We start from the raw sequence: 26,656 nt of genomic DNA, 5'->3' as shown, positions 1-26,656 counted from the left end.
TTAATGCTTATTTTCATTTCCCCGTCACATGCTGCAGCTTTCCAGCACAGCTCAGAGTTACAGATAACCTTTTCCTTATTTTAATTAATAACATGGGATATATTGGTGCAGGTTAGATCAGCAGGAGTGGAATATTAACTACAATATCTTTCACGCATGCCTCTATTCTCCCCCCCCCCCTTCTCTCTCTCTATTTCTCCCCTGCTCCTTCTCTCCCCCCTTCACCTCATCCACCTCCGTCCCCCCTCAAGCCTGTTGTGCCATTCAATCCGATGGTCTCTCCAGCATTCCCACCAATCACCAATGTCCCTCGATCACTTTCCCTCGATGCCTTTGTATCAAAAAAATCTCGGTGAATTGTGAAATGATCGCCAACATCTTCTGGAGAAGTAGATTTTAAGGAGACAGTGTTGTTGGGTGGGTGAGCAATATTTCCAATCCTCATCCACAATGCAGACACAATTTGCTGTAAACTAGTGCTCCTGTCATTTTCCCAGCCCCACTTCTACCCGGCTGCCAACATTGCACTTTGTCTCTGGAGCTGGTACATTATAATGCTGAGGACAGTTTTTCTGTGCTCTGCATCTTCCCCTTTGCTCCATCTATTGGGCTTGAGCTCGACTTGGTTGTCTAGACGTACAGTATCAGCTGATCTGATGGTATGCAAAACTAAGCTTTTTACTGTACTTTGGTTACTGTGGCAGAGAGCAGTGATGAACCACTTTGGTGATCCTTGGACTATCCTTGAGTGAACCTTGCTGGCTTTACCTTGCACTAAAGATTATTCCCTTGCCATGTAAATGTGAATGGCTCGACTGTAATCATGTATTGTCTTTCCGCTAACAAAAGCTTTTCACTGAACCTCGGTGAACACAACAATAAACTGAACTGATACACATGAGAATAATAAACCTATACCTTCTGGCCTGTCTGTTTTAGCAGTCACATTCTCTGCTGCCGTTGGTAACAGTAGCTGAGGAAGTTTTCTGTGTTTAGTGGATCATGACTGCCAGGCATCTGACAGGACAATTTGCTCTCTGACACCCTGGCCAATTCCATTTTTGTTGTTTTGCCAGGTTTTACACTTAACACGTTTGACTCTGAAACGCTCTGTGTTTTGTTGGAATAAATTTGAGGTTGCTGCTTTATGAATTTTGTAGGGTTATGTTATGTGAGAGGTCTTAGCCAGAGGATGTCCCAGTTACACAGCACCATGGACTTGCGATGGTTCGGGAGTATATTATGTGTCTGGTGTGTAACGGAAGAGTGGAGGTCCGTTGCCGTGCCTTTGAATTAAGTAACGTCTGGTCGGTCGGTCTCCAGCCCCTGTAGCAGGTCGCGGGGTTAAATGGGGCACGAGTCTGGCAGTGCGAAACTCTGCGAAACACTGGGTGTGTAGGATTGGAGGCGTGGATCCATTCGAGAGTAACTCAGTGGGGTCAGGCAGAATCTCCAGAGAAGGTGGATGGGCAATGTTTCGCTACTTCGGACTGAAGAAGGGTCCTGACCCGAAACGTCACCTATCCACCTTCTCCAGAGATGTTGCCTGACACGCTGAGTTACTCCAGCACGATGTCCTTTTGTGTAAACCAGCATCCGCAGTCCCTTGTTTCCAGAGGGTAATAGGATCTGACATCATAGAGACAATTTCAAAGTCACACCAAATGCGATGAAAATATTCATCACTCGTTGTTTTGTCAAGAGTGACTTTGCAATTATAGGCCAGTGCCTTGACATTTGAATTAATAACCCAATAGTTCTGACTTCAAACCCCACACTAGTAATTTATAGTATTAACACAGTTTATCCATCTGCACAGATACTTGGTGATACTCTGGGCATGTCTTGCATTCTCCTTTGGGCAACAGCTCTGACCTGCATTTCCCCGCTTCAACTTGCCCCGTTTTTTGTTTCCTCCATCTCTTAAAGGGCCTGTCCCACTTGGGCGTCATTTGCGCATTACGCAGATGGCGCACGAAGATTTTGTACACCCCAAAATCTTGGGGCGCCGCGCGAAACCGCGCGTCAAGGCCTACGTCACCACGCACCATGCGTGCGTAATGTGCATCATGCGCGCACCACGTGCACGTCACGATGCACGCGTCGTGACGCGTAAATGATGTTGCGTAAATGACAAGCAAATTACGCCCAAGTGGGACAGGCCCTTTACTTGCAAAGGACAATGTGACAAGGCCATCTTCACCAAACTTTGTTAAGTTTTAGGTTGTTTATTGCCATGTATGCTGAGGTACAGGGAAAGCTTTTTGCACACTGTTGAATCAGATCAGATAATACTTAACATTAATACAATCAATGCCAAACTCAAGTGCAATGCGTAGAGCAGAGGGAAAGGCACAGAATACAGAATATAGTTCTCCGTTGATCGATTAACCAGAGGTGTCTGTGTACTTTGGCAACACTTGCTCGCCTCATCAGAGATATTTCCTTTCAACACCCCTGCAACTTAAAAGTACATTGTTTTCTAATTTTCCCAAAAATTTGATGATATGTTGACCGGCACCAGAAATGAACACTTAAAATAACACGTACAATCCTGCTGGTTGAACAATGCCCTTGGTGAAGAGAACCTCGACCTGTGACACCCCTGAATCGCATTTGTTACTTATTGATCCATCTATCAAATTTATTCTCCTTTAGATGCAGAACAGAAACAGGCCCTTCAGCCCACGGATTCCGCACCGACCAGTGATCACCCGACACTATCTTACAAACTAGGGATAATTTACAATTTTACAGAAGCCAATTCACCTACAAACCTGTACGTCTCCATATTACACAGACACTATTCAATCACAATATTTTTCAGAGAACATAAATGAGGAAGAATGCCAGTAAAAGGAGCTACATGCTGAGCTGACACGAATGAACGACTAACACCAACCTAATACATCACACTGCCGCGGCAAGGCCAGCAGCATAATCAAGGACGAGTCTCACCCCGGCCACTCCCTCTTCTCCCCTCTCCCATCGGACAAAAGATATAGAAGTGTTAAAACGCACACCTCCAGATCCAGGGACAGTTACTTCCCAGCTTTTATCAGGCAACCGACCGTTATACCACAACTAGAGAGCACTATCTACTTTATTGGTGACCCACTGACTATCTTTTTGTTTAAAAAAGAACTGCAGACGCTGAAAAAAATCACAGGTAAACAAAAATGCTGGAGAAACTCAGCGGGTGGGGCAACATCTATGGAGCGAAGGAAATAGACAACGTTTCGGGTAGACAACAAAAGGTTTTTACTTTACCTCGGTACACGAGGCAATGAACTGATTGCATGTTTTAAAGATACCTCTCTCCGGGACTGGACCCAATGTAATTGTGGGTCAGTCCCCTGAGCAGAAAACTCCCCCAACACAGGACTCCTGGCTGGATATTTGGAAAAGCTTCATTGGGGAATACAAGGAGACACATAATGCACTTAATGACAAATTACTACAAATTGAAATTCAGGTCATTTGTTTCTATTCCCGTCACATTAGGATATCAATTTGGATGAGAGCGCATTCAAGTTTGACATGATTTACATTCGTGGAACTGTAGATAATTTATTGGCCTTTAATAATCTGTCAATGTCTCAATTGTATTTTGAGCATGAACAGCTGCAGACTGACCATCCCTGTCCAACACAGATAAATGTCCCAAATCAATAGACTAACAGTCATACAATAACAGGTGTCAAGTTTAGTTTAGTTTAGTTTAGAGATACAGCGTGGAAACAGGCCCTTCGAGTTTGTGCCGACCAGAGATGAGAATGATGGCAATGAAGACCGATAGTTAAGCACAAAATGCTAGAGTAACTCAGCTGGTTTGGCAGCATCCCGGGAGAACAAGGATAAGCAACATTTCGACTCGGGACCCTTCTTCAGACTGATTGCAGTGGTGGGGAAAGAAAAGTAGAAAACTAGGGGAGCAGGCCAAAGCATTGGCAGCTGAGACCAATGGCTAATCCGGTTTCTCTCCCATCTACGCTAAAGAATTGAGGCCAACTCCTTTATTGCCCATCCTGGGATCAGCTTAATGAGTCCAGAACTGAGACTGTAGCTGGAGTCTTCCAGCTGACTGGTTCATCACCTCCGCAGCAGAAGATAAGAAATCGAATTTCCAAATGCAGCTGGAGGCCATGTTGACATTACGATCAGATTGTAAATCCATTTAGAGCCGGTGTGTGAGCAAGCACGAACGATGCCAGCAGTACTGATAGCATCAAATTATATAGTCCTGAACCATCACTCCAGCAACCTCTGCCGGCAAATGGAACTTCCCGAGTCATTGAGCCCTGATCTCTTGTTTGTCACAGATACACAAAGATTTGGCCCAAGGTTAGGAAAGAACAATGCAACGCTTATGAGGCAGACTGATGTGTCTTTTTAAGGTGGATTGCATCGTGCAGTGCAAAGGTAGGCGTTATATTTCCCTTATATCCATTACCTCCATGGATGTTTCGAGAAGACACCCTTCTTCAGACCGAAATATCACCTATCCATATCGCCTCCAGAGATATAGATTTATCATCTCTTTTCAGTCACTCAAGAGTAAAGCACAGATTATTTTTGGTGATCTCGCTGACACATAGATTCAAGATTCAAGATTCAAGAGAGTTTATTGTCATGTGTCCCTGATAGGACAATTAAATTCTTGCTTTGCTTCAGCACAACAGAACATAGTAGGCATGACTACAGAACAGATCAGTGTGTCCATATACCATACGAAAGTGTTATGGTACTTGACAGATTTGGTGTTAATCGGAGACCTCTGGAAACCAGAGGTCTCCATCTCAAAGTAGGAAGATGGACACAAAAAGCTAGAGTCTCAGCGGGTCAGGCAGCATTTCTGGACAAAAGGGATAGGTGACGTTTCAGATCGAAACCCTTCATCAGACTCGTCGGATGGGATTACTAGAGGTAAGGGAAGGAACTACATCGATGACTCAGGACTCACAATGGTTCATTGTTAGCTGGGGATGAGGTGTAAACCAGCATCTGAAGATCCTTCTTACACACTTTGTCTGCTCAAAATAGGAATCCTGGCATTATCCATTCCCTCCACAGATGTTTTGAGTCGGGACCCTTCTTCAGACTGAAATTTCGGCTATCCACTGCCTCCAGAGAAACTGCCTGTCCCGCTGAGTTACTCCAGCACTTCATGGTTTGCACATGTGAATGCACAAGCCTGGTTCTATATGGTTTCTCAGGTGACAATATCACAAACCTCTTCTGAAGCACACGCATGGCAATAAAATGTCCAACTTCAACTCAAGAGGTGAAAAGTTTAAACACAGATTGTGGCTAAATGGGACTAGTCATCATCCACTGATAACAAGCCCATGTAACAGACTCATTCACTTCATTGTAATGATATCTGCTTGCAGTCTGCAAGACATTTGCTGGTGGTATCAGCTGGGACCCCAAAGCTGATAATGTTATTGAAATTCTTAATGTCAAAAAAAACAGAGTGCAGGAGTAACTCAACAGGCCAGGCAGGATCTCTGGAAAACATGGACAGGTGACGTTTCGGGTTGAGACACTTCTTCAGACTGATTGTGGGGAGGAGGGGGAGGGGGAGCAGAGAAGAAATAATCACAAATAGGGTAAAGGCAGGAGAACGCATGAACACAGGCAAGGTACTGTCTGTATTGTTCGTTCATGCTCATTTGTAGCCGATGTGTTCTTGGTCATGGATTTTTATCAATTTCAGCAACATCCCTTTGTTGGTTGTGTTGTGTGCCAGTATATAACATGCCAACACTGCTTCAGACAGCAGGGGCTGATGTTATTCTTTTTATTCTGTGCCAGACTCTGTCTGCTCCCTTTGCCCCGAGACACAGGTTTGCTTTGGCCTCAAGCCAATTACCTGAAGCAGTGAAGAATCGCCCAGTCATCTCATGTTGCAACTAAGCGTGCAGTCTGATGAGTAAATTGCCCCTCCACTGTGCTTTGATAGCGCGACTCTTCCACAATTTTACCAGAGGCTATTCCAACTAAGATTAATTTTATTGATGCGAGAATCAAATATTTACACAGTTAACAATGGGCTCTTGAATTATCGACACATTGGCCGCGTCCTTGCGCAATGGGATAAGATTGTTCAATTAATTAAATGGACAATTTGAAGCTCGGGGAGGATTCATCATCGTTAGGAGATTAACGTGCAGGAAGAATGGACAGGAGGAAACACTGCCTTTCACCAGAGGGCTTGGCTGGATGTTGGACTCCTGCTCGATTGGGGACAAGGAGCACAGACCCCCAGATTAATTGTGTCGGAGGGAACTGCAGAAGCTGGTTTGCACTGAAGAGAGGCACGGTGGCACAGTGGTAGAGTTGCTGCCTTACACCGCTTGCAACACCGGAAACCTGGGTTCAATTCTGACTACGGGTGCTGTCTGTACGGATTTTTAACCTTCTCCCTGTGAGAACTAGGTAGCGCCAGCAATGGCTGCCTCACCAACAGTCTGCCTGTCCCTTCCTTCTTTGTGTTTTAACACAATGTGTTAAATGTATGTTTTTAGTGTTCTTTAGCTTGGTTTATTGAGTGGGTGGGGTGAGGGGGGTGTGGGGGAAACTTTTTCTAATCTCTTACCTCAACGGAGATGCGACTTTTTTCCCGAATCGTATCTCTGTCCGCACTGCGGCCTCACATCGAGGAGTTGGCGGCCTTTGCTGGAGACCGACTTCGAGAGCTCCACCGCGGTTGCCTGCGGACTTACTATCGCGGAGCTCGTGATCCCTTTGCCAGGGATCGATCTCTGAGCTCCAACCGTGGGTGACTGCGGACTTAACATCACGGAGCTCGCGGTCTCTAGTTAGAGGCCGACTTCGGGAGCTCCAATCCACAGGAACTTTGACCGCCCATACACGGGAGTTTCCATCATCCTGATGCAGGAGCTTTGACCACCGGCTGCGGGAGCTCCGATCGCCCTGACTGATAGTTCGACTGAGTAGCCGAAATAGCTCAGTTGGGAGAGCGTTAGACTGAAGATCTAAAGGTCCCTGGTTCAATCCCGGGTTTCGGCAATGGTATTTCTGAATTTAATCTTTAATCTTTAAGATTTAAGAGAGAGTTAGATAGAGCTCTAGGGGCTAGTGAGTCAAGGGATATGGGGAGAAGGCAGGCACGGGTTATTGATAGGGGACGATCAGCCATGATCACAATGAATGGCGGTGCTGACGCAAAGGGCCGAATGGCCTCCTCCTGCACCTATTTTCTTAATGCATTTTGTTGTCTCTGTATTGTACACTGACAATGACAATTAAATTGAATCTGATCTGACTGCAACGACCATGGGAAAATAAAGAGGAAGAAGATTGGATTTTTTTTGCCTTCCATCACAGTGGGGAATGCGGGGAATCCTCTGTGGTGGATGTTTATGTTAACTTTTATGTAGTTGTGTGTCTTGTTGATTTTTTTTCATATAGCTGTATGGTTGTCAGGGTGGAGGAAAAGTTCTGACCAATTCTAACTGACTGAGGCCTGCCGATCAATAAGTCCAGAAGCCACATACAGATGGAGGCTCCAAGGTGAAGGCCCAGACATTTAGGGATGAGCTTGTACGGTATTATGGTGTTAAGGCTGAACTGTATTCAATAAATAGCATCTCAACAGAGGTGTTCTTACTGTCAAAATTTAAAAGGGCTGAATGCAAGGGGTATGGCATCCTCTATGAACCTATTTTACATAAATTGCAGATGGTCTAGGTGTCAAGAAGGCTGGCACTGATATGGGCCATTACCAGTCTTTCAAAGCACTTCATAATGGTGGACATTAGAGCATTTTGGCAGCAGTCTTTGAGGCAGGTGACTTTAATTTTCCTTGGGACTGGAACGATGGAGGTTCCCTTGAAGCAAATGGGGACAGGTGAAGACACGGGGTACTGGAGTAACAGTGGGTCAGGCAGCAACTCTGAACAACATGGATGGGTGAGAGAAGACTGTTGAAGCAAAAGGCTCAAGATGCCAGTTGATAGGCGCATCGTTTCAGAACACATCCAAAAATGTGTGGGAAATTGCTGTAATCCACATTGAAGCAATTTACAACTGTGCAGCCATTATTTCTGGCATTGTGCTTAAAACCTCGAGCCCAGAGTGACAAATGTTTGCCATGTGTGTGTGAAATCTGTTATATTATACAGACTCGTTCATATTGAATTATTTGGAGAGGAGACAATTTAATCTTTGACACTGGTGCCTTTGTGAACAGACGTACATCTTTACAGGCAATTAGATCTGATGAACCGTAATCAACATCAACTTTATATATGAATGTTGGGCTGGCTTTACCCAATATTCTAGAATCTTTCTAGAATTTAGAAGGATGGTCTGAACGCAGGTGTATGGGACTAGGGGAGAATACGTGTTCGGCACGGACTAGAAGGGTCGAGATGGCCTGTTTCCGTGCTGTAATTGTTATATGGTTATATGAGGGAGGATCTTATAGAAACATATAAACTTATTAAGGGATTGGACAGGCTAGATGCAGGGAACATGTTCCTGATGTTGGGGGAGTTCAGAACAAGGGGGTCACAGTTTAAGAATAAGGGGTAGGCCATATAGGACTGAGATGAGGGTTTCACCCGGAGAGTTGTGAATCTGTGGAATTCTCTGCCACAGAAGAGAGTGGAGGACAATTCACCGGATGCATTCAAGAGAGAGTTAGATATAGCTCTAAGGGTTAACGGAATCAAGGGTTATGGGGAGAAAGCAGGAACGAGGTACTGATAATCAGCCATGATCATATTGGCTCAAAGGGCCGAATAGCCTACTCTTGCACCTATTTTCGATGTTTCTGTGTTTCTATCACTATCTGCAAGTCAACAATTGACACCACAGCATTCTGCCTTCCTGTCCTCATTCTTCCAGTGCAGGAATTTGAATTGGTGTGAATTGCATCTGATTGGCATTCATTCCTGTAAAATTGTCTGTGACATGGTCAAGTGATTAATGTCAAATAAATCATTGGGTGTGGTTTTTTGATTTGTGGCCTCATTAGGCGCAGGATAGGGTGACACACTTGTGTTAGGGAATCGGAGGTGGCGAAAATACATATGTCGTCCTTAGTGGCCATTTTAATGAGTAAACCTTTGGGCTAAGAAAGAACTTGCATTTAGGTAATGCCTCACAACTTGTAGCTCATGTGCTTTATTGATGATTGAGCAATGCTCAAATGTTGAAATGGAGGAAGCCCAATAGTCAGTTTGCATGTAATAGAATCTCCCAAACAGGAATCAAATAAAGATCACTTGGACCACACTGATGAGGGAGAAATGAGGTCCAAACTACAATGGAGAACTCTGAAGAAGGGTTTCGGCCCGAAACGTTGCCTATTTCCTTCGCTCCATAGATGTTGCTGCACCCGCTGAGTTTCTCCAGCTTTTTTTTGTGTAACCATGGAGAACTCTATTGTGTTGCTATGGCATCTTTCCCATCTAGCTGAGGGCATGTTTGATTTAGTTTGCTATATCCCTAAACTAAACTACCTGCATACCTGCTGGATCTTTAAACTCCCATGGCCGACTGTTCTTCAGTCACTCTCATTGTTACAATTGCTACAAAACAGAAATCATGTGACTGCCAGAGTCCATGTTGAAACTGTTTGCCTCTGCAGAGGGATTCATTGCAGCCATTTCAGGACAGTCTGAAAGGGGATAAAGGGTATTGTGAAGAGGGAAGTCATTTAGTGGGGAATTTCATGGTTAAAGTCATAGATTCATGCAGCACATGTACATTTAAGACATTTGGACTGGTACATGAAATGGAAAGGTTTGGAGGGATATCGGCAAAGAACAAGCAAGTGGGACTAGTGTAGATGGGGCATCTTTGTTAGCATGGACAAGTGGGACTGAAGTTAGCATTCTATGTTCAATGCTAACTGACTCTATGACTGTAAACAGGCCCTTCAGCCCAACCCGTCCATGCTGACCAGGTTTGACACTAAAGTGCTGGACTAACTCAGCGGGTCAGGCAGATTCATCAGAGAACATGGATAGGTGATGTTCCAGGTCGGGACCCTCCAATTGCCCCTAAAGTCTCTTGTAAATCTTTCCCCTCTCATCTTAAACCTACGCCCTCTAGTTCTGGACTCTAATCTCAGACAAACATTGTGACCATTCACCTTATCTATATCTCTCGTGATGCTGCTTATCTAGATAGAGTTCCCCCTATATTAGATCTGCTGAAAGAGAGCAAATGCCCCAGAAAACTCTACCCTCGTTAATGCAATTTGTTATCAAATATTCCATGTGAGGCTACTGGGGGTGAATTGATCTCCAAAACAAAACAACTTGCAAACCTTGATTGTCAAAGGACACACGTGTCACATGAGAACCATGCAGAGTCCTGAACGATTTTGTGCCTACATGATTTAGCAGGCGTGGACCATTATATTGGTTTAAAAGATTAAACTGAACGAGGAGTATCGAAAAAAAAAAGCCATTACAGCAATGCAACGTTCCCAGTAAATAAAACAAATCTAATCATCAGCTGCCAGAGAGAGACAAGAGTTTGCTTTTGCCTGAATCGTTAACAAGACGAGGTCTAAATAGATGATGAAATCAGAAGATCTGCTGCGAGCGAGCGTGGATCTGATTAACTCTTCAGGAATCAGCAGATAAAGGCCAAAGGGTCAGGTCAGCAAAACAATGATTTAAACACACAAATAAACATCCAATAAATTAATAAATGTAAGACCAGGTAACCATAATAGTGCAAAAGTGAAATCCATAGCTCAACCAAAAACATAGTCCATAGGTTTGAATTTGTGATTTAGTGGTACTCCTAACTTTGGATCAAATGGATATAGAGATGATCCTCGACTTATGATGCTTTGACATATTTCGACTTTACGATGGTCATACACAATACACATTCAGTGGAAACCATTTTGAATGTTGATCTTTTCCCGGGCTAGTGATATGAGGTACGATACTCTCTCGTGACGCTGGGCAATGGCAGCGAGACGCTGAACTCAGTCAGCCACGCGATGACTAGTGTAAACATGTGAATGTTTGGTAGGTTAGGTGTGTGAAATGTATTTTAAACTTACGATATTTTCGATTTACGATGGGTTATTATCGGAAAGTAACCACATGATAAGCTGAGGAGGCCCTGTACACAAAATGCTAGAGTTAAGGGCCTGTCCCACAAGCATGCGACCGAATGCGGCAAGCGCAACCAAATGGGAAGCGGGGGCTGCGCGGATGTCGAGTGAGTGACGTGAGGTTCGAGCGAAGTCCGCGGGAAGTTCGCGGGAAGTTCGGCGTCTAGACGGTGCGTACGGCGTCCAGACGCTGCGTATGCCCGTCGAGGCAGTGGGTACGGCCTCAATGTGGCTGCGGGCCGGCAGGCCGTTGCCTCACGGAATTTTTGAACACTGTCAGGTATTCCGAGACCCGCATTTGTCAGGGCCAGTTCCGCACAACTCCATACGGCTCTGGCGATCAAAGTGGGACCGGCCCCACGAGGCCGTACAGCTCAAGCGACCACGTTAGGTCGCGCTTGCCGCATGCAGTCGCATGCTCGTGGGACAGGCCCTTAACTCAACGGGACAGGCAGCGTCTCTGGATAGAACAAAACGGTGATGTGTCAGGTCGAGACCCCTCTTCAGACTGAGAGTCAGGGGAGAAGGAAAAGAGAGATATGGAAGGGTAAGGTGTGAAAGTGAGAGATCAAAGGGGACAAAGTTCAGGGAAAATGTAGAATAGATAGATCACTGTTAGCTAGGGGGAAGGTGACAACGAGGCATACAAAGTAAAATGTAATCAGGAAGACAGTTAAACTAGTCAGAGAAACAGGATTCGGGGAGGGGTGGAGGGAGAGGGCAAGCATGGGTTACTTGAAGTTAGAGAAATCAATATTCACACCACTGGGCTGCAAGTTGGTCCACTGATCTTCCTGGCAGCTTCAGACTTGATGGTCCGAATGGCCTAAATCTACTATTCCTTATGAGCTTAAGTCTGCACCACAATAAACATTCATAACTGGCCGTGCATTTGTCAACTTTTGTGTGCAAATCCAGTGCCTATCTAGTCTATATGAAGGGCCGATTGGCCTACTCCTGCACCTATTGTCTATTGTCTGTTTATGTTCATAACTTATCGGAGCAGAATTAGACCATTCCACCCTACATCAAGTCTACCCTGCCATTCAATCGTGGCTGATCTATCCTTCACTCTCAACTCCATTTTCCTGCCTTCTCACCATAACCCTCACCTTTACTAATCAAGACATTGGGTTTCTTGGGTTTCCCAATAAATTGGTTGGGTCAGGCAGTGCAGAGAACAACATTTGGCTGCTCAGAACATTTTCACCAGAATTGCTACTGCAAAGAAAGTACAAATCTTAGCATTTTATGGTAACCCGATCTCCCAAAACACTCGCCTTCCGCCTGTTTGGGGCGACTCAGGAACATCTCATTTGGAACCTGCTCACCATCCAGGAATATTTCAATAACACTTCCCTAACTAAATTTGCTCGAGATACTCGTATGAAATAAATGAAGAGATCCCGGAATTTAGATTTCTGCTTGGGGGGAGGGGGATGTAAAACGCAACTTAATTATTTTGACTATCATTTGTTTTCTGTTAATTGGCCGTTATACTGTCAGAGACAGCTCCAATCTTATGGCAGTGCCTGACACAATATGCCAGTTCGTTCTATGGGTCAAATGTGTAAAGCAAGCAGAATATTTAAATACATAAAGTCCTGTTATGCGTATAAAGTGCTCCTTGTGTTTTTTTTTTCCTTCCTCATGCTCAAAGCTCAAAAGAGCTTCAGCCCACGCCACAAACTCACCCACATATCGCACCATATTTTAATCATCCTAATCTTTCCCCCCCCCCCTCCTTTTTTGCTTAAATACTGCTATTTTAAAGCAGGATGTGACCCTTCAGCAGGCTAGTGTGCCACCAAGCTGATCGAGAGAGCTACAAGATCCTGGACAGTCCTGAGTTCATGGAGATGACAGGAACTGCAGATGCCAATCTGCTTTATGGAGCACTCGATTGAAGCTCGATTGCAATCGTCTATAGTCTTCCTGCTGACTGGTTAGCGTGGAACAAAAGCTATTCTCCGTACCTCAGTACGCGTGACAATAATATAAGCTCAAACAAAAATGACAGCTGGAAGAGAGGTAAATAGGGCAAAGGACATGCTGGGCAGGACATAGTCGGTGGATACCAGTGAGGGAGTTTTAAATGGCAGATGGGTGGATAAAGGTCAAATGGCTGTAAGATAACAAAAGAAGAAGTAAAATGTGAAGCCAGAGGATGGGATATAGGTGGAAGGGGACAGGGGGAAGGATTTCTCCCCTTCCCCCCACCCAGTTACAATTAAGGGGCTGTCCCACCGCGGGGACCTAATTGCCGAGTTTAGAAGAGTTTGCCCTCGACTCATACTCGCGGCATGGTCGACACGAGGTCCTAGGAGGCCTTTGTAACTCTCCTTCATGCTCGAGAGTAGTCCCCGCGTACTCGAGGCCTCAGTTAGGTTGCGACGTTTTTTTTTTAGCATGCTGAAAAATGCCCGCGAGTAAAAAAAGGTCGTCATGGAAAGAAATCGATATTTTTTTTACTCATAGGTTTAGTCGAGGTAGGTCGTAGTAGGTCGGCATGTTATTCGTAGGTAATTGAGGGTAGTCGAAGGTAGTCGTAGATAGTCTTCAACATAGTCGAAGGGAGGTCGAAGGAGATCGGAGGAGGTCGTCTTCACTCTTCACTGTTCGGTGTCCAATTTTCCCGAAGTTAGTTGAAGCTAGTCTTCAACATAGTGGAAGGAGGTTTTCTACCTAGTCGAGGAAGGTTGAAGGAGGTGTTCTACTTCAGCGATACAACACGACCATATAACCATATATGACACGGAAACAGGCCATCTCGGCCCTACAAGTCCGTGCCAACCATGACACTTTTTCATGCTCTCGTAAACTCTTCTACACTCGCAAATTAAGTCCCCACAGTGGGACAGCCCCTGCAGTCTGAAAAACAATCCCAACCTGTAATGTCATATAATCATGTTCTCCAGAGGTACTGCCTTGCCACAAGGTTTATTGATTTCAGTCGAAGAAGTCACGAAGATGTTGCCATTGAACTCAGCATCTTGAGTATAGAGAAAGAAACTAAATGGGACTAGATCCCCCCAATCACGACCCACAACTTCTGCCGGGATTGCTTTTAGTTGCTGGATAAGACCAGTATTTAGACTCACAGGACTGTTCCTCCACCATTAACAATCTGCCAATATTCACTCTCAGTTTTCTCAACAGTGATGGAGCAGCATGCAAAGGTACTGGTGTCTGTAGCAGTGCTGGAGTAACTCAGCGGGTCAGGCAGCATCTGTGGAGAACATGGATAGGTGACTTTTGGGGTTGTATCTGCTACAACAGCAAGGAGGGTCCCAACTCGAAACGTCACATATCTTTAGAAATGCTGCCCGACCCATTGAGTTACTCCAGCACTTTGCATCTTTTTGTCTAAATCAGCATCTGCAGCTCCTTGTTTCTGCAGCATTATACCCTGGCAAGGGCTCAGCTTGTTGTGGAGAGACTGGCAGCATATTACAAAGGACCTTCAATGTCAAGATTCTGCACTGTGCATGCTAATTATTTTTGAAGCATAATCAATAATGTCTTTCTGTCTCTTATGAAGTTAATCTTTGTTTCAATAAACCTCATCTGCATGAAAGTTTCACATTTATTTTCCCTCTGAAGAGAGAGAGAGAGCAAGAGAGAGAGAGAGAGAGAGGGTTTCAGTAAGAATTGTAAATTGTCCCTAGTGTGTAGGTTGCTTCTAGTCTATGGGGATCGCTGGTCAGCGTAGAATCAGTAGGGCTGAATGGTCCGTTTGCCCGCTGTATGTCTAAACTAAACTACAGTAAACTCCTGTATCAAATTGAAGACCCAATATATAGATACATATACATATATTTAGAAATTGTTTTGCCAATATTGACTGGCCTCAGTACATTACACAAGGCATTGCACCCGGTGGAAGTTCAGGAGAGGAGTGACTGAACAGATGCACTTTCATCTGACCTCCAACGCATTCCATGCATTGGTGCAGCAGCAGGCAAGTGCGGCAGTTCACAAAGTGCAGACTTGCATTGTGCAACGAGCTGCCATCCATCCACAGCAATGAATTATAGTTTGTAGAAATAGGGATGAATCAGACGGAGATTTTTCTGTATTGATACATATGTTTTATAGACAAAATTCTGGAGTCACTCAGCAGGTCAGGCAGCAACTCTGGGGAAAAGAAATGGATGGCGTTTCGGATCAAGATCATTCTACAGGCTACTCTTCTTTTCAACCCAAAAGGTCACCTATTCCTTTTCTCCAGAGACGCTGCCTGACCCACTGTTACTCCAGCATTGTGTGTCCATCTTTGTTGTAAGCATATGCAGTTCCTTCCTACATATGTTTTACTACACATGGGGGGGGGGAGAGAGGTTGCTGCATTACTGGAATTCCTCCGTGCCTTCTCCTTGCACCACCCCCCCTTTCAGGGTGACACCTAGGTTGTGCATTATACTGAAACTCCTCCGTGCAGTTCTCCTTGTATCTCCCCCCTTTCAGTGGTGACACCTATTGGTGTTTTCAAGAGATTATAGAAGAGCCTTAGGGCTCCCATTTATGTAGATCATGTTGAATGAATCTGTGGAATACTCCTATGCCTATTTTCCAGAAGCCAGTGGACCTCACCCATGTTCTGCACATTCATTAAGATCTTTTGCAAGCAAGAGCTGTGAAATAGAAAGATTCAGTCTCTTCAAGCAAGATCTAAAGACCAATCAAGGGTGAATATGAAAATGATCATGATCATGTTGAATGGCGGTGCTGACAGCAGTTGAAGGGCCGAATGGCCCAAATCTGCTATTATGTCTTATAATCCTATGAACCTATAAATTAAAAAGTGATAGGAGCAGAAATAGGCCATTCGGCCCTTCAAGTCTACTCCACCATTCAATCATGGCTGATCTAACTCTGCCCCTCAACCCCATTCTCCTGCCTTCGCCCCATAACCCCGACACACGTACTAATCAAGAATCTATCTATCTCTGCATTACAAATATCCATTGACTTGGTCGCCACAGCCTTCTGTGGCAATGAATTCCACAGATTCGGCACCCGCTAAAGACATTCCTCCTCATCTCTTTCCTAAAGGAACATCCTTTTATTTTGAGGCTGTGACCTCTAGTCTTAGACTCTCGCACTAGTAGAAGCATCCACTCCACATCCACCCTATCCAAGCCTTTCACTATTCGGTAAGTTTCAATGAGATCCCCCCTCATTCTTCTAAACTCTATAATAACATGACAATGACTGTGGAGATAAATATTGGCCACGTCATGAGTATAACATTCCACATTTCCTTGGTTTCATTTTTTTAAATAAACAGCATCTCTGAAAGTGCAGCATCCCCTCCATGTATTAATGTGTTCATGTATTAACCCCTCATGTTTTAATCCTTCCAATGGTTCAACATACTCTGGGTTCCATGGAGAGCATCATTTGTATTCAAGTCCTGCCAGCAATAGAATTTTAAAGTAAACTTAAATTGAATTTGTGCTTTAAATTGCCTTTAAATTCTATTCCTTTAGTTGAGTTTCGAGGTACAGCGCGTAATCAGGCCCGTCGAGTCCACACCGACCTGCGATCCCCACACATTAATACTACCCTACACACACTAGGGACAATTTTACATTTATACCAAGCCAATTAACCTACAAACCTGAGCGTCCTTGGAGGAAACTCGGGGGTCACAGGGAGAATGTACAAACTCCGTACAGACAGCACCCGTAGTCGGGATTGAACCCGTGTCTCTGGCGCTGTACGCGCTGCAAAGCAGCAACTCTACCGCTGTGCCACCGTTCCGCCCTGTGAAAATTAAGCCTCATTCCCTTGTTGACAGAGTATTGCTTTGTTGAACCAAGCTGCAACTCTGACGTGCATACTTAGAACCTTTAACATCTTCACCCCACTTCCCCCAGACTAGCTCATACCAATCTATGCCCCCTCACAGTCAAACCTAATTTGCTATTTACACGGTCGGGCCTCTAGTTGCTGTTCCAAGAGTAAATGGTGCATGCATTAAGAGAAAGCTTGTAAACAGCATAACTGGCCCGATGCACTTTACTCCTTCAAAGGTAGTGCCTCCTTAAGATATCATGTTAACCCATAAAGATCAGTCTTTGTTATCACACAGTGTGTTGCTCTAGCCTCAGGGAGTTCAGAAAGTTACCAGGGTAAGGGTCATTGGAGTGAAAACAAAATTCTCAGTGTTCATTTTAGCTGGAGGATTAATGTCCCGGGCACTGGATCTGCATTTTTTACTGCTGTTATCATTTTGCCTCAAACCTGGTTCCTGTTAGACCGTGAAGATCTCACTTTATGGCCTCAGTTCCCAGGTGGGGCGGGCTGGTACGAGTGATACTGTCTCCTTCAGTTTGCTGCAAAATAGTTTGGTCTGTAATTATCATCACCTAACCTTTTATTCAGCAGCTGTGGGTGCTTGGTTTCGGTTTGCCCACCCCTGCATGAAGTGGCATCAAACGGAGGGAATAATAGGATACAGAACCTATGGTGGAAGGAGGTGCTGATGCTGGTTTAAACCAAAGGTAGACACAAAATGCTGGAGTAACTCAGCGAGGCAGGTGGCATCTCTGGAGAGAAGGAAAGGGTGAGGGTGAGGGTCAAGATGTCTGAAGAAGGGTCTTGACTCTTGACCTGAAACGTCACTCATTCCTTCTCTCCAGAGATGCTGCCTGTCTCGCTGAGTTACTCCAGCAGTTTTGTGTCTATCGTTACAAAATAAAACCTATCGAGGCAGATGGAATTCACCCTTTCGATCAATAACATTCATTCCTGGACAGAGATGCTGCCTGTCTCACTGAGTTACTCCAGCATTTTGTGTCTATCTACAAAACCTATCGAGGCAGATGGAATTCATTTAGATCAACCTCATGGACGACACAGACATGATGGGCCAAAGGGCCTGTTCCAGAGTTGCACTGTTTGTTCCTTGTTCTATATACCAGTCAGGCTCACATCAGATCCCGAATCAATGGGTTCAAAGAAAAAACTATGCGAATGGTCCTTCCATAAGTCAGGGTACAGTTCTGATTCTCCAACCAACCCCATTGTGGGTATTGAACTTTTCCCCTGGAACTGTTACGTTACAATGCTGAGATCTATATTCTCAATACGTCCCTCTACCTTTTACACTTGTGTTCAGTTTGATTGCATTCATGTATAGTACGGGCACTCCGTGACTTACGCAACAGGTGACTTCCGTAAACTCGCATTTATGTAAGCAATTCCTTAAGCGCACGGCATTATTGTCGTGTTGCGTGTCTTGGTGTCAGTGCCCCAATGCCGTCGCAGGTGGCCGTTTCCGCAAGGCAGTCAGCTATTCTCGTGGATGCCCCCACATTGTCAGAGCTCCCACGTGGTCTCCACATTGAGTAGTATATTTATGTGTGTGTGCGCAGTCGCACTTCCGTTTCTGACTAACACAACATCTGACTTGTGCATGGTCCATGGGATATAACCCTTACATAAGTCGCAGTGCCTGTATTATCCATTTGATTGAATAACACACAAAACAAAAGCTATTTGCTGTATCTCAGTTGGTGTATGTGATAATAATAATCCGAAACTGAAAGACGAGTTGGGGAGGTTGCAGTGGGTAATCCTGGGGGTGCATAATGGAGGCAGGATACCCAAAATTTGTGTAATCCAGGTTGGGTCTGTAGAAGGGTCTCGACCCGAAACCTCACCCATGCCGTCTTTCCACGGATGCTGCCTGTCCCGCTGGGTTAAGAGCTTGTCCCACTTTCATGACCTAATTCACGACCTTTTCTACTCGTGGACATTTTTCATCAGGCTTGAAAAACGCCCCGACCTACTTGATGCCACGAGTACCTACGACTAGCATCACGACCTGCTACGACCTACCTATGATTGTCTGAAGAAGGGTCTTGACTCGTGACCTGAAACGTCATTCATTCCTTCTCTCCAGACGGCCATGCTGCGTGTACGAGTCAGGGGCAAAGTTGGCAGAGGTCGTGAATTAGGTTGTGAAAGTGGGACAGGCCCTTTATTCCAACACATCTTCTGCCCAAAATACTTGTTGGGACCATCCAGGTCTCGCTCCTCTCAGACCACACCAGTGCCTTATCTTTCTAGAACATTCCTATACTACAGTTCTCCATGACCATCTGCGAACAACAGGCAGAATCGACAATTCTTCAGAAAATGCAACACATTAATAGAGAGGAAAGCATGTCTGGTTTTGTACATAAAAATTAAAAAAGTATCTGAGTGGACACACGTGTTTAGGTTGGTCAGAATCTTAGAGGGACAGAGATTTCTAAGTACGAAGGAAAGCATGAGAGATGGGGAGAGCATAGGAAAGTGAGGATGAGCCATGAGCCAGAACAGGCTCAAGGGACCGAATGGCCTCTTTCTGCGTTACACAGGATATAAAGACGTCTAAGAGCGAAGCTTTTGATACAGTGATGTTCAGTTTAGTTTATTGTCCCGTGTACCGGGGTACAGTGAAAAGCTTTTTGTTGCGAGCTGTCCAGTCAGCGGAAAGACAATACATGATTACAAATGATTCATTTACAGTGTACAGATACATGGTGAAGGAATAACATTTAGTGCAAGGTAAAGCCAGCAAAGTCCAGTCAAGGATAGTCCGAGGGACATCAAAGAGGTAGATAGTCGTTCAGCACTGCTCTCTGGTTGTGGTAGGATGATTCAGCTGCCTGATAATAACTGGGAAGAAACTGTCCCTGAATCTGGAGGTGTGCGTTTTCACACTTCTATACCTTTTGCCTGATGGGAGAGGGGAGAAGAGGGAGTGGCCGGGGTGCGACACGTCCTTGATTATGCTGCTTATGATATGAATATGTTGATTATGATTAGCACAAGCCACCGTAAACAATGTCGGACATTATTCCAGAGGCAAGATTTTAATTTTCTATAAATGATCATTAGCATTGCAAAAGGTTCATGAAACGTTGAACCTGTGCTCCACTAACACCAAATTATAGAATGGAGGTTGCGTTGGAATTTACACCTTTCAGAACCACAATTCAACACTCAAAGGGTTACTTGCAGAGCTGAGCTGCTGAAATATTGCATTCTTCTTGCAGTTGCAACTTTCCCATCTCAATTAATTACATACAGACAGTGGCATCTAATTCAAAGAAAATCCCAAAGAATTTCGGCAAGGTCCAAATGGGTCAGTCAATGTAAACCAGCCTTCCACACGGAGCTGGTGAATGCAATTCTTCACATAGTTTTTCACAAAACACTTGATTTATTCAGTAACCTTGACCCGATTCAGTTTCCCCACATACTTCAGGACATGTTACTGTCAAAATAAGCCATTCAACAGCAAAATTGATGATGCCCTCTACTAATGAAGCTAACTGGTGGACAAGCAGCCCAGTGTCTGGTTTGGCTTCCAGTCTAGTCACTTGAGCCAGCCAGCCTGGGAGGGTGGGTGTAGATGGGGGATGGGGGGGGGGGGGGGGGGGGGGGATGATGTCGGGTGTGATCCACGTGCCTCATGGACGATCAATTCACCCCAATCTTCACCTTGCCCATATCACAAAAAGATGACTCCGAACTCTCTCACCTCTCCTCTACTCCCCCACTCCATTTTATAAGAGGTTAATATCTCCTCATCTCTAGAGGTCCATTTTCGCTCTCCCTCTCCCTCTACCCTGAACCTTTCCCCCTCCCTCACCCCACCCCCCTCCCCTCCCAATCCATTTAACAAATACCCCATGTAAACATAAGAAATAGAAATGAGGAGGTCATTCGGTCCCTTAACCCTGTTCTGACATTTAATAAGGTTGTGAATGATTTTTTTACTTCATCCCTACCTTTCTGCATTACCCTTTGATTTCTTTAATACTTCCATACACACAGTGATTGAGTCTCCACAACCTTCTAGCCGACAAATTTCTCCTCATCTCAGTCCTGAAGGATCAACTTCGCATTTTGTCACTGTGCTTTGATTCGACATTCTAGAGCCACGGTGACATTAATGTACCATCCCACCCCATGAAGTCTCCTAGAAAGGGGAACTTTTCCCAATCAGTTTCTTGGTCTAACATGTTCTTCATTTCAGATCATATTGAAAAAATGCTGATGGTTTAAAATCGATTTAAACTAAACATTTGTACAGGAGTCACCTTTTCAGAGGTTCTTCAAGACTAATTTCTCCTTTAAGAACACTACATAAACTCAAGTTGTGAGAACAGTGACTAAGATTCAGATTCAGATTCAGATTCAATTTTAATTGTCATTGTCAGTGTACAGTACAGAGACAACGAAATGCATTAACTAACAGCAACATGATACGGGAATGGTGAAGGAAACTCAACCGTTAATTCTGGGGGTTATTTCCCCTCTTTCCACAGATGTTCCCTGACTTGCTGAGTGTTTCCAGCAGCTTTTGTTTTTGTAACAAAGTAAAAAAATGTCTCCATGCAGAGCCACGATATGGAAATCACTGACTAGCAATACTCGGTATTCTCCCGACACAGTATTACAGAGGGGGGGGAACATACATTCTGAGAACTATATTCTGTAGATAGACACAAAATGCTGTTGTAACTCAGCAGGACAGGCAGCATCTCTGGATAGATGGAATGGGTGAGGTTTTGGGTCGAGACCCTTCTCCATACTCTGCGCTCTGCTTCATTCCCTTTCTCGTACTTGAGTGCAATACTTTAACTGCTATATCTATTGTACTCGAGTTTGAACTGCTTGGATCCATGTAATGTACAGGGTAGTGCCTGATCTGTTTAGATCAGGAATAGCTACTTCCCCACAGCCATCAGGCTATTAAACTTGGCTCGGACAAAACTCTGAACATTAATAGTCCATTATCTGTTATTTGCATTTTATCAGTTTATTTATTCATGTGTGTATATATTTATATAAAGGTATATGGACACACTGATCTGTTCTGTAGTCATGTCTACCATGTTCTGCTGTGCTGAAGCAAAGCAAGAATTCCATTGTCCTATCAGGGACACATGACAATAAAAGCTCTTGAATCTTGGATAGCATGCAAAACAAAGCTTCTGTCTACACCTCAGTACCTGCAACTATAATACATCTAAACACAGGCACACAAGGCAGCAGTAATTAAGAACCACCTTCTGTCATTGCAAGGTAGCAACAGTGACACCTCTGCTGCTCGCAGGCTGCTGTGAACATGGACAGGGGGGGGGGGCTTTCAATTGATATGGGACGATGTGTAGATCACCGTGGCGATGCTTAACAGCCCAACTGGTCTAACTTCCGCATGACAAAGAGTAAATAGCTCAGGAGAGGAGAGTTGGTTGCATTTCAGAGATGTTTCAATCTGTCCTCGTGTTAATTCTTAGTCTTTTAGACTGCAGAGATACAGCGTGGAATCAGGCCCTTCAGCCCACCGAGCCCTCGCTGACCAGCGATCACCCCGCGCACTAACACTATCTAATCCACTAGGGAATATTGACAATTTAATTTGAATTGGAAGCCAATTCACCTACAAACCTGCACGTCTTTGTAGTGTGGGAGGAAACTGGAAACCCGGAGAAAACCCATGCGGTCACGGATTAAACGTACAAACTCTGTACAGGCAGCACCCATAGTCAGGAACAAACCCGGGTCTCTGGCACAGCATTAGAGTTGCTGCCTTACAGCGCCAGAGACCAGAGTTCGATCCTGACTGTGGGTGCTGTCTGTACGGAGTTTGGATGTTCTACCCATGACCGCATGGGTTATCTCTGAGATCATCGGTTTCCTTCCACATTCCAAAAACGTACAGGTATGTAGGTTGACGCAAAATGCTGGAGTAACTCAGCGGGTCAGACAGCATCTCTGGAGAGAATTCCTCCTGACCTGCTGAGTTACTCCAGCATGTTGTGTCTACCTTCGATTTAATCCAGCATCTGCAGTTCTTTCCTACACCGGTTTGTAGGTTAATTGGCTTGGTATAAGTCTGAATGTGTAGGATAGTGTTAGCGTGCTGGGATCGCTGGTCAGTGCGGACATGGTGGGCCGAAGTGCCTGTTTCCGCGCTGTGTCTCTAAATCTAAAAACGAAAACATTCTCCTGCCTTTCCCCCATAACCCCTGACACCTGTACTAATCAAGTGTCTTGTATTGACATTACATGATGTCAAAGCTCGGCTGTTTGTATCTGTTATTGATCCTTGCTTCACATACAGCAGAGCTCATATCCAAGGAAGAGTGGACATTATCAATGAAGATAGGCTTCCATACAGCAAGGCCATGTCGATAGTGAGGTGTTGGATCTAGGGGGTAGCTGGAAGTCTCTCTCACAGCCCGCCACTGCTACAGAATCCAGCAGAGCCTTTGTCCAACATGCAGAGGAACAATGTGCAGGAAGGACACAAAAAGCTGGAGTAACTCAGAGGGTCGGACAGCATGTCTGGGGAAATGGAATAGGTGACCAGCATGTGCAGTTCCCTCCTCCAAAATGTGTAGGGTGGAACTGCTTCCCCACCCAACAAAGCGCCGTTGTGGACTCCACTCTTCTTTGCTGATCTGTTGCCAATGTTGTTTTGTTCTGGCCTTTGCCGACCTCCAGTCTCCCACCCCTCTCGCCTCCCACTTTCAGTCTGAAGAAGGGTTCCGACCCAAAATGTCGCCTGTTCCTTTTCTCCAGAGATGCTGCCCGGGCTTTGACTTAAGAATGGCCAACACTGTTCCTTTGTCTCAAGACATGCACAAAGTGCTGGAGTAAGTCAGCGGCCTGGGCCATTCTTCAGTCAAAGACTGCCTTCTCCCAGTCCCCACCGCCTACACTCACACAACAAGCACGGCAAGTAGACAGAAACGAAGCAGGAATATTTACTGGAATCGCTCGTGTGGAGCAAATCTCTTTTCACTCAAAGTCAGGTTAAGAGCAACGCTGTGAAGAAATTGATGGAGCTCACAAACAAGCACATACTTGGGGATTAGAGTAAAGAGGTGGTATTCCATCTTACTGGTCCAATGAAAAGGAATACAATCCCAACGTTATTGAGAACTCTGGTGAATGCACACCACACAAGTGGCGTCATGATTACTTCTGTGTATTGTAAGATCATAAGTGCTGTGGTTTTTAAGCCCCACTCCCCTTCCCACAGCCCCTGCGATATCTGCCATGGGCTGTGTGGAATTGACCAGGGAAATGTTTGCTCATTGTGGATACACGCAAAGCCTTTGAAATCACACCATTGATTTACACCTTGCAATGAAAGTGAATGACGATAAAGTTTCTAAACGTTAGAAATAAATGCAGACTGGAGGTAGTTTTAGAACAAATGTGCCTCGAGACCTTTCGTTTGGCTGTGACACCCAGTCAGGTCATCACTAGTAGACAACAATGCTGGAGAAACTCAGCGGGTGAGGCAGCATCTATGGAGCGAAGGAAATAGGCAACGTTTAAGAATAAGGAGTTATGCCCCTGTCCCACTTAGGAAACATGAACGGAAACCTCTGGAGACTTTGCGCCCCACCCACGTTTTCTGTGCGGTTCCCGGAGGTTGCAGGTGGTTGCTGGAGGTTGCAGGTAGTGGAAGCAGGTAGGGAGACTGACAAAAACCTCCGGGAACGGCACGGAAACCTTGGGTGGGGCGCAAAGTCTCCAGAGGTTTCCGTTCAGGTTTCCTAAGTGGGACAGGGGCATAAGCCATTTAGAACAGAGACGAGAAAACACTTTTTCTCACAAGAGAGTGGTGAGTCTGTGGAATTCTCTGCCTCAGAGGGCGGTGGAGGCCGGTTCTCTGGATGCTTTCAAGAGAGAGCTAGATATGGCTCTTAAAAATAGCTGAGTCAGGGGATATGGGGAGAAGGCAGGAACGGGGTACTGATTGGGGATGATCAGCCATCATCACATTCAATGGCGGTGCTGGCTCGAAGGGCCGAATGGCCTACTGCTGCACCTATTGTCTATTGAAACCCTTCTTCAGACTCAACCTCGATGCTGCCTCACCCGCTGAGTTTCTCCAGCATTTTTGTCTACCTTCGATTTTCCAGCATCTGCAGTTCCTTCAAACAACAGGTTATCACTGCTCCTGTTTAACGATAGTCCAGGGTTATAGGTCACCTCTTCATGAAAAGCAAATACTTTTGTTGTCCTGTTAGAGTGGGGGCTGTATGGATCAGTGTCACCAAAGTGCCTTTCTGTTGATGACACTCGAGTGTCATGCAATAAGTTTGTTTCAATTTCAGTTTACTTCCAAATTCCACTGACTATCGGATGGTGGTCAAAGTCCTGGAAGTCTCTGTGCCTTTAAACTATTGCATGAGGTGTCTGTATCCTTTAGCTGCAGAGTACATCAGCCAGCTTCACCACCAACACAATAGTGTATTCAACTGGATGACGAAATAAACTTTGAACCATACTCAAACTATGCTAGAGAGCGGTCCTGAACTACTTACTATCCACCTCATTGGTGACCCTCGGATTATCTTCAATTGGACTTTGCTGGCTTTACCTTGCGCTATAACATTATTCCCTTCTCAAGTATCTATACACTGTAAATGGCTCAATTGTAATCATGCATTTAGTAACAGAGAAAATAGGTGCAGAAGAAGACCATTTGGCCCTTCGAGCCAGCACCGCCATTCATTGTGATCATGGCTGATCGTCCACAATCAATAACCCGTGCCTGCCTTCTCCCCATATCCCTTGATTCCACTAGCCCCTTGAGCTCTATCTAACTCTCTCTTAAATCCATCCACTGATTTGGCCTCCACTGCCCTCTGTGGTAGGGAATTCCACAAATTCACAACTCTCTGGGTGAAAACGTTTTTTTTCTCACCTCAGTCTTAAATGGCCTCCCCTTTATTCTAAGACTGTGGCCCCCTGGTTCTGGATGCATCAGTGGTTTCTCACCATTCTGTGGATGAAGAGATTTTCTTTAAATTTCCTGTGGGATTTAACAGCGACGGCTTGATATTCAATAACTTCATTTCGAGCTTCACCATCAAATGGAAACACTGTCCATCCCATCAACACTTCTATCACCTAAGAGACCTCAATCGGCTCATCGCTTGTCTTCATATTTTATGTGGGAAAGAGCCAGCCTCTTCCATTGTTCAGTTCCTGATAATATCTCAGCTGGTTTTATTCTACTTGATCAAGTGAATTTCATTCTTTTCTAAAACACAACCAGAAACTGCAAAAGGTCAAGACAAGGAACTGCAGGTGCTGGTATATACCAAAAAAAAGACAGATTGCTGGAGTAACTCAGTGCTGGAGTAACTCAGCTAGTTTTGACAGCTTAAGTTAATAGGGAACTGTAGATGCTGGTTTACACCGGAGATGGACACAAAATGCTGGAGTAACGCAGCAGGTCAGGCAGCATCTTTGGAGAAAAGGAATAGGTGGCATTTTGAGTAGAGACTCTTCAGACTGAGAGTCGGGGATGGGGACACTGGAGGTGTGGGGAAGGGACAGAACAAAGCAGAGGCTGCAACGATGACACAGGAAAGGTGGAGCCCATGTTAGTCCATTGTTAATTTAATATGTGCCTGACTTTCAGTAATCAGCAAATCCAACATTCTGTTCATCTTCCCCATTTTGGTTATCCAAATACTATACAGTTTGTGTTCTCCTCCTCTCTCA

General features: G+C 44.9%; 1 protein-coding gene and 1 non-coding gene across 3 annotated transcripts in view; one reads left to right on the top strand and one right to left on the bottom strand.

Annotated features, from left to right (window-relative positions):
- LOC129712991 (rho GTPase-activating protein 22-like) overlaps window positions 1–26,656 on the bottom strand; it is a 151,073-nt gene that overhangs the window by 123,338 nt on the left and 1,079 nt on the right. The window lies entirely within an intron of this gene.
- On the top strand, window positions 6,963–7,035 carry trnaf-gaa (transfer RNA phenylalanine (anticodon GAA)). The gene has a single exon. It is a non-coding gene; the product is annotated as a tRNA-Phe (tRNA).

This window comes from Leucoraja erinacea, chromosome 34 (assembly GCF_028641065.1).
Source record: "Leucoraja erinacea ecotype New England chromosome 34, Leri_hhj_1, whole genome shotgun sequence".
Lineage (NCBI taxonomy): Eukaryota > Metazoa > Chordata > Chondrichthyes > Rajiformes > Rajidae > Leucoraja > Leucoraja erinaceus.
Note: the sequence above shows the minus strand (reverse complement) of the source record. Positions and strands in the feature narration are given on the sequence as shown.